We start from the raw sequence: 9870 nt of genomic DNA on the forward strand, positions 1-9870 counted from the left end.
TATTTTTTCAGAACTGTAACCCTTAATTCTAAATGCCTGCAAGTGAAGTCTGACTTGGGTCAAAACTAAGTTGTGGTGAAATGGATCAAGGTTTTTGGGAAGTTCAGATGCTCATGAGGATACACACAGTTTGGCTGCAGGTGTGAGGCTTCTTACCTGTATGAGCTCCAGGTTTGGAGGCCTGCTAGGCAAGACATCCTCAAAAGCCCCCTTCCCTTAGAGGGGCCCCCCTCTGCCTGGGCCAGAGTGAAAGGCAAGTGAACATACAGGTTATAATGCTGAAAAGGAGGAATAAGTCAGTGAGTCCAGCTCTGCCAGCCCTTGATGTAAGCCCAGTTGTCCACTGCATACCAGGTAATCAACAAAGCTATTGATTTGTGATATGTGATACTAATGAATGAGGGAGAGAAAGCAAAAATGAAGGGTTTCCTTTCGTAGCATGCTAATAACATTCCAGAATGTGAAAGACCAGTCAGAATCCAGGAGAGCTTAAGGCTGCATCATAGTACAATTTTGGAAAACATGGAAACTGATTCCTGAGTAAACAGGTATTTCATTTGGTGCAAAACAAGCCTTGCTTGTGCAGATTCAGCCCAGTTTTTCCCTTCCAAAACTGCATAGGCAGGATCTCAGTCTTTTGCAAGTCGCTGTTTGCTTGGGTGTATTCTGAAGCACAAAGCTTTGATATACACTGCCCCTATGTGTGCGGATTTTGCATTTGGAAAACCAGTCCCCAGATTACACAAAATGTGTGCAAGTGGAGTGGGGCATCATCTGACACCCAAAGTCTGCCTGCTGCATGGACTTTTTACATTTTCCTGCATCTCTTGCTGTGCGGTATGGATGTCATGTGGTTTGCCTGTTGCCATGGTAACTAACCTAGCTTAGTGAGCAGTGCCTCTACTGAGTTAAAAAAAAAAAAAAAAGAATCCCACACAGGGACCATCCCTGTCAGATCTTTTCACCAGCATTTCTGTTCAGCAGCCTTCTGAGCAATGTGTGCTGAGCTATGACCCCTCCTTGGATGGACGAACCATGTGCATTTTTACGAAGCTGCTGCAAAGATCAGGTTCTTTTTTCTCTGTGTGTGTGCTTTAGAGGAGAACATTGTAGACTTGCTTTTATTTCATAGCCATTTTGATTCCTCCTTAGAATTTAAACACGGAAATAAGGAGGAGGGGAAAAGCTGTAGATGCAGACCAGAATGTTAACATAGTTTTTATTTATAAAAAAGGCAGCACCTTCTCTTTGTATGGAAAACGTGTCCAATGTGGAGAGCATATTTCTCCTGTTAACCAGACCTTGTGGTATTTCTGGAAACATTAGCCATGGAAGAAAAGCAATAGGAAGTGGCTACCGCTGCTAATAGACTGCTTTTGTGCCATAAGAAACGAGACAGAAGTGCTTTGTGTTAACACACAGATACAGTTCTGTTGGCAGCATACAGAAGCTTGGTCATTTGGGAGCACAGCTTGGCTCCCGCCTACACTGATAGGAAGTGAACCTATCTGGGAAGAGGTGGACAACAGCTAAAGCTCCGTGACAAGGCGCACAGTTCGTATGCAAAAGGTCCCAGTTCCCTGGCATCTCTCACAAAGTCCGTGAAAGGCTGCTGCCTGAAATACAGGAGGGCTGCTGTCAGGCTGGGTAGACCAGCCGTCCCCAACCCAAGTGTCCTCTAGATGTGTTAGACCAGAAATTCCCATCCTCTGCAGATGGTCAGTGGGGCAAGGCTGGTGTGGACAATACTATGGAGTAGAGCAGGGATATTGAACCTCTTTCAGCCCAAGGATCAGATTCCATTTTGGAAAGGCTTTTAAGGGCTACACTCCAGGAATAAGCATGGCCAAAGGCAAAGGGGTGGAGCACAATACAAACATGGGTAGAGAAATGCACTTAAGTCAGGAAATCATCTGACGATTGGTGATCATAGAGAAAGAAAATGAGGCCAATGGTAGCAGGCACAGCCATCTAGGGAACATCTGAGGGCTAGACTGGGCTTCCAGGAGGACTAATTCTGGTGCCCAGATTTGAAGTTCCCCATCTCAGATCTATAATAAGAAGCCATAAGATAGCTAAAGTAGAAAATCAATGGATTCAAAAGCTGTGGTTCCACCACCAATAATGTCCTACATGAAACATTATTTTCTGCACATCAAAAGTGGCCCTAGAGCAAGGCAGGGAGCTTTATATGGGAGATGTCCCCATGCTGAACCTCCTTATTATGGATGCAGTACATTTAGCATAGAAATGCTTCTGCATTTCCCTTGATGTGTGCTCCAGTTTTGCTGTCTGTCAGGCCAAAGATAGCTCCTTCCCTGGCTGTACATCCACATGCCCACCAAGATAAAGGGAACGGGAATTACGAGCACCAGCTTTGCAGCTCGTCTCACCCTCTTCCCTGTTTTCCCCAAGAGCCGAAATATTTCCAAGGGACCTACTGTCAAGCAGACAGGCTCATTCTCTCATGTGGAACAAAGACTTGTGGTTTGGGTGGCACCACGGGGGTTGCGCTGCAAGCAGAAATTTGAAATGAATAATCTGATGTGGCCAAATGATGCCTTCTGGGCAAATTTGCTCACACTGCAAACTTCAGGTCATGTTGCTGAAAATATTATTTTTTTGTCCCTTGAACCATGATTGAAGGTGGGGAAAATCATATTTCTTATTTTTATTCTTTGCTTTCTTAAAAGGCTGCATAGTACAGAAGAGCTTTGATACTAACTGAAAATGTCACATTTTGATAAACGACAAGGCTGGAATCTTACTGGAAAACCTTATATCTGGGATGGGCAACACACAGACCTCAAACTACAGGTGGCCCTTGCTACCCGCACTGCCTTCCACAGTTTTTTCCCTCCTCATACTGCAAAAAGCATTTGTAGTGGCTATGGAAAGCCAAAAGGGACAACTTTAACTTGTCTTCTGTCTAGGTGTTAACTGTTGATGGGCTGCTTCAAGGATCTCCTTTCTTGAGGTTCTTTATCTTTAAACTGGATGTGGACTGGACAGCTCTTCAAATAGAGGACTTTGTTTGAAAATAAAGCACATGACCACCCCAGTCTCCAGCTCATTGCCTGACTCTCCAGTTAAAAGCAGGGCTTTTTTTTGCCATAGAACACACCAGAACGGCGTTCCAGCACCTTTTTTTCCAATGGATTTTACAAAGTGATTTTGAATTGCCTGTCAGCAGGTCAGCAGCAAACATCATTAACATAGTGCCTGCGGGTTGCTTTTGTGTCCGTGCTGCCCGGCTTGGGATGCTGCTCGGCTTGGGATTGGTGTGTGTGGTCGCGCGCTGAGTGCTTACTGCCGGCGGCGACATGTGTTCCGGGACCTTTTTTTTTTTTTTTTTTTACAAAAAAAGCACTGGTTAAAAGTATCAGGTGGCAAAGGATGGGAAAGTGGGGCCAGTCAAGACGTTTTGCAATCAGAGGGAAAGAACAAGCTGACATTCTAGTTTTTGGCAATGCAGAGGTGGCCACATTATCCAGCATTCTTGGCCATGTTTTGCCTGATGTCCTACTGGACCTTTGCTACGCATATCTCCTGGGTGGATATTTGTCTGCAACTGCAACCTCTGCTTCTTACTCCATGGCTCTTTGTCTTGCTTGATGGCCTTCATGGCCTTTTATCAGCCCCTCGGTAAGACAATGCCTCTTTTAAAGTTGATTAACTGAATGTTAGTGTGGTATAGTGGTTAGAGACCTGGACTGGAACTCAGGAGATCTGGGTTCTAGTCTCCACTTGGCCTTGGTGACTTTGGGCCGTCACTGATTCTCAGTTTAACCTCCCTCACAGGGTTGTAGGAGAGGGGAGGAGAGGAGAGGAGACGTGTAATATGCCTTGGGTTCCTCATGAAAGGAAAAAGGGTGAGATATAAAGTAATATAATAATCATAACAAACACTAATCATGGAAAGGGCTGTATCTTACAGTAATACACAAGCTTTTCATGTAGAAGTTGCCAGATTCAATCTTTGATATCTCCAGGTATGACTTGGAAAAATTCCTGTCTGAAAACACTGGAGAGGTGCTGCCAGGTAGTGCTGAAAATGACAAAGATTTGACTTGGCATATCATGTTTTCTTCTTGCCTTTCTGCTTTTAATGCCCCCCTCCCCTAGTTTATGCTAGCTTTTAGTTCTCAGACAGAAGGATAGAATCTCAAGGCTTTCAGTAAGTAAATAATAAATAAGTAGGTGGGGAAATTAGTGGTTTTATTGTTCAGCAGCAGCTAGGCAGATTCGCATCAAGCTGTGGGCTAGCATACTTGACTTCTTGCCATAATGTGGCATGCTGAAGATTTCATGATGGTTCAGTCTTTGGCAGTTGAAAAGGCAAAAGATGCATTTATCATCAGTGATGAGTGGTTCATGATGTCATAGCATTCTGTTTGTTACACCTTTTCAAATCTGATTGTTTTAGTCCTTTATCTCTAATTGCCCTTTTGAATCAAGAGCAACAGTCTTCTGTCAGCCAAACACCAATTCCCATTAATTTCCCCAACAAGCAAAACCAGCTAATTGGTTTGTTTTTTTTTTTAATTGAAGACAGTTCATGGATTAGTGTCTCTGTCAGGAAATGGAACAAGATCCAAATAGTATTAGATTGAATGCCCGGGTTCAAAGAAAAGCTTGGCATGGGAATAAAAGTACAGCTATTGGAGTGGTGTGCTTAACACTAGAGCAACAATAATAGGCATACTTAAGTACACCTCAAGTGGCTGTGTATACATTACTACAGAGAACAGCTTTCTATTTAAATTTGCCCTGTATTTGAAGGGCAGTCCGGTTCAAGTCTAGTTTAAAGATGAAGAACACCAAGAAGGGAGAGCCTTGAAGCTGCTGTTCTGCAGTTGGCACTTGGGCAGCAGAATGGGCAGTTATGCACATCTCACTCTGTTGAGATGTGTATTTCCATTATTTCTAAATTTGGGCTTTTATATATACATATATATGTATATATTAGCCCATGCAAGTGTTATGCAAATATGCATTTTCTTTTGTTCTCTTAAGTGACCACACTAAGTAGACATTGGTGGGTCCTCCCCCTTCAGTAGGCATTGGTGTATGTGGATCACACAACCAGCCCTGGGTTAATTTTCTGCTTACAGGGATTAAGGGATACATTTGACCATGAACTGAATAGTGGTTTCACTTGTTGCATAAGAGAGATGTGAACAAAGAAGTCTCCTGTCTACTGAAGGAGGCTATTGAGGCTATACATGATGAGGACATCAGAATTAAATTCTCACATTTGAATAGGGCCTACACATGCAGGTCCCCAGTGTGTCACCGTGGCTTGGATGTGCATGTGCTTGGCCTCTGGTTGTGTAAGCTCCAGTGCAAACAGTATGATGTGCAGATGTTAGAGCAGGCACATTTTGTGGCCAGGGGCACACCGAAGTGGTGGGACTGTGAACAGACATGTAATCCTTCTTGCTATGCATAGCTTTAAACTTCTGCATCAAACTTCTTTTGCAAATGTTGCAAGCAACAACATTAAAATTAGCCACATAACTTTATTGGGAAGTGAAAGCTTGGTCAAGGAGGCTCTTTTATCTCTGAATCTCTATTTCATTTCTGCTGCTGAGAAAGATACGATATCTCACTTCATCCATGGCTGGAGTTATGTGCAAGTCCACACTAATGCTATTTGGTAAAAGATGCCATAAGCATCAGAGCAGCATTTATATTTCATGCCTACATTACTACCAACAACTGACTTCTTTCTAAGTGGTCCCTGCATATCATTTAATGGGTGTTTCACTGCAAGACTTAAAAAAACATAAGAAGAAATCATAGCTAATATTTGTCTCATATCTCTAACAGTACAGTTAGCAGCCTGCACAGCTCCATGGGTAATGTAATGGACTTTGATCCAAAAGGATACACTTTAGGAATCATAATCTCTGAAATGAGTTATGTTAAGTTTCAGGTCTGCCTGCCTGTCCTGTACCTAGTTGAGTAAATCCATCAGAGCCTTTGCCAGCTCACCAGTGATAACTGTATCTTTATTTTGGCAAGAAATAGGCAGAGGTTCTTCACCTGTTTGGCTTTAGAACAAGGGTACTGAACGTCTTTCAGCTTGAAATACACTTTGAAGAGCTGCACTCAAGTGGTGGACAGAGCTGAAAGAAAAAGACCAGGGCTTTACCTGTATATTACATAGAACTATCTAAGCCAGTGATAGAACTATACTTCACCATATCTCCTGGCAACAAATCCCATAATGAATGAGTCATTGTGTTATGGGGCTGATGCACTGTACTTTACAGAAGAAAATCCCCTATTTTAAGCTGTCTTCAGTCTGAATGGCTATCTCACCCATGTTTGTTTTAAAAATATCGAACTGTTAGAGGCCAGGGAGCTCAGAGACCTTGAGGTTGCTTACCAACAGTCTGCACCTGAAGAGCAGGCCAGGCTGGCAGGCACACAGGTGGCCTGATCACAGGCTTTCTTCTTATGGTGAGACATGCTATATTTCAATTGAAGTTATAGTAATTCTTTCTAAACATGCATCTATGCAAACCCAGTAACATATGCAAATTTTATTCCAGCAAATGCCTTCTTTTCTCCTTCCTTTTGGTGATTCATGGTCTGTTTTGGAGATACATAAATGGCTGCCCTACATTGTGGGAAGATGTACTTTCTTGGGTCTGTTGTGAACCTTCTGCCCAATCCAGCAGGAATCAGGGATAATTAGCAACAAGAGTCAAAGATATTAAGTAAGGAGGGAAATAAGTAGGTGTCTATGCTGCTTGTCAGCTAGGGTTCTCAAAGGGGCTTACAATGCTTATAAAATATTGCAAGAGCCATGTGTTTTAAAGACAAATTGAACAACACGACCTGCTCTGTTGGATCTGGACCCTGCACCTGGCATTCTTTGTCACAGAACAGGTTGCAAGGGTGGAAAATGAAGAGGTTCTTGAGCTTGCCAAAATTCTCCAGGAAGGATTTTCAAACTCATTTTGCATCACTGCCATTTTCTTTTTCAGTCTGTTTTCCAGCTTCTTGAATGGGGAAAGCATGCTTTTTAAATGGGAAAAATGCATATGCCTGTTTTTCAGAAGTGCTCACTTTCTGCTGTTGGCTACAGTGTGAAAACACACACTTTTGAAAAAATTATAGAATGCAATGGTCATTTTCATGACTTTTCTTGAGAAAAGATCAACCGTTTGTGCTCTCATTTCAAATGATGAAGCTCACATTTTGGGATGTTTTGTGAACTTAAACAAAGGTCTTGTACATCCCTGGTCAGTTGGCCCTGTGTGGCAGGAGACAGTCCAATGGGACCAGGTTTTGATGTTCCCTTTGCCCGCTGCTGTCTGCAGCTAAACGGTCAGCAGCAAAATGGATTTGCTCAGGAAGGCAATGGCTGCAGAGTATCTGATGATGGGGAAGATGGGTGGGTGTGGGGGATGGTGAGAAAAGATTGGAACAATTGGTGTGTGCAGGAGAGACCAGAGGGGAAAAATCTAGGTCAGGGAATGCCACCTCACATGAAGGAGCAGCCAGTGGGCTTTGTGGCTGTAATGCTTCATAAGAGAGGTGGGGTTTCTAACACTTTTAAAGAGCTCCAGAATTAAGGTGGATCCTGGCATTTGTTTGTAAGGGGGTTATTCCAGAACAGTGCAAAAGCATGAAATAAGCAACAGCGTTTCAGCAACTGTGGGAGGAGGTGGGTTGGAAGGTGTGAACACACAAGCACTGCATTAGAGATTGTCTTCTCTTCGCTCTGGAGCAGCCACTAGACACTGCCCTGGCAAGACAACCTAAATGTGGTTGGTGACTCTTTAATTGGAATGACATCTTTAGTTTGTATGTAAGCTGGGTCAGACCTGAGCACAGCTGAGCTGCTTCTGGGAAGTTGCCATAGGTGTGGTCAGGTGCACTGGACCAAGCATGTAGGTAAGCCGCAGGAGTGAGGACAGTTTCCCCTTTGATCACCGTATCTGAAGAGCCTATTGGACTGCCTGTGCAGAAGCATCATATTGTATGATAGATATGCTAACAGCAAATCAGTTCACTGTGTGTAAAACCTGCAGCAGCATCCATACAAACAACACTATCCATGCACCTACAGGGGGGTGGAAAGCAGACATGTGATCCTATCCCCCCGCCACTTTTTTTGTAGCAGCTGCCACTGTCTCATTGAATCTTGCTGGCATTTCCTCTTTACAGCAAGGTGTGTGAGGAACATACTCTTGTTCTATTGGAAAATTGCATTCCACTTCAGCTTCCAGGAGTTTGATTCAGCATTAAAACATGAGGTGTGCTACCAGTGCACCTTGTTTTAAAACAACAATACTTTTTTCCTCCCTCTTTGCTAGGTTGTTGATGAAATTCAGCAGTACTTTGGCAGCAGCAGTTTCAGTGGTAGTGGTGTAGGGGACAGCCTCCAGTGGGTTCTGGTCAGCAAATGTAGGCCCCTTGACCCTCTGAAGTTGCCCATTCCTTCACCAGAGGGATGTATCAGCTAAGGAAACATCATTAGTGAAACTGATCTGGTAGTTCAAGTAGATACAGCTTTCTGAAAATGACCCATTCCCACCTTTAATTCTCCAAATTGTTTCATTGATTCTTCAGCACCTTTACTTGGGAGTAAATCTCTCTGAACTCAATGGGTTTTATTTCTGATTAGAATTGTTATTTATTTATTTATTTATTTATTAAAACATTTTTATGCCGCCCCATTCGCCGAAGCCTCGGGGCGGCTTACAACATAGATAAAACAAGTTAAAATCCATATAAAATAATCTTAATTAAAACTCACATTATAAAATAAGCCGCCCTGGCCAGATAAAATTCAATTGTATTTAGCATTTAAAATGTTGCTTAAATAAAAAGGTCTTAGCCTGGCGCCGAAAAACAAATAACGACGGCGCCAGGCGGACCTCTCTGGGGAGCGCATTCCATAACTTAGGCGCTACCGCTGAGAAAGCCCTTCTCCGAGTAACCACCCTCCTAATTTCTCTCACGGAGGGCTCCCGGAGAAGGGCCTCTCCCGCCGATCTCAGGGGGCGACTGGGCAAATATGGATGTAAGCGCTCCTTCAGGTAACCAGGACCCAAGCCGTTTAGGGCTTTATAGGTCATTACCAACACCTTGAATTGGGCCCGGACTTCAATGGGGAGCCAGTGAAGCTGACGGAGAACTGGCGTCATGTGAACATAACGTCCAGTCCCCGTCAGCAGCCTGGCAGCTCTATTCTGAACCAATTGAAGTATCCGGACCGTCTTCAAGGGTAGCCCCACGTAGAGCGCGTTACAGAAGTCAAGACGGGAAGTCACCAGCGCATGAGTCACTGTTGCAAGGCAGTCGTACTCCAGGTAGGGGCGCAGCTGATGAATCAGCCGAAGCTGGAGGAAAGCGCTCCTCGCCGCTGTTGTCACCTGAGCTTCAAGTGAAAGCTCCGGGTCGAGGAGCACTCCCAAGCTGCGGACCTTGTCCCTAGGAGGGAGTGCAACCCCATTCAGGACAAGGTTCAGGTCACCTTCTCTGAAGCCCGAACCGCCAACCAACAGGACCTCCGTCTTGTCTGGATTGAGCTTCAGTTTATTGGCCCTCATCCAGCCCATTACCTCGGCCAGGCACCGGTTCAGTACAGCCACTGCCTCACCTGGATTGGTGGAAAACGAGAGGTAGAGCTGGGTATCATCAGCATACTGATGGGTCCGCAGCCCACACCTCCTGATGACCTCTCCCAGCGGTTTCATGTAGATATTGAACAGTAAAGGGGACAAAATGGAACCCTGCGGTACCCCATGGCAAAGCTGCCATGGCGCAGAGCCATAGTCCCCCAACACCACCTTCTGGAATCGGTCGTTGAGATAGGAGCGGAACCACCGCAAAGCGTGGTTACTCTTT

This window comes from Varanus komodoensis, unplaced genomic scaffold (genome assembly GCF_004798865.1).
Source record: "Varanus komodoensis strain SLA01 unplaced genomic scaffold, ASM479886v1 scaffold12, whole genome shotgun sequence".
In the NCBI taxonomy this organism is placed as follows: Eukaryota; Metazoa; Chordata; class Lepidosauria; order Squamata; family Varanidae; genus Varanus; species Varanus komodoensis.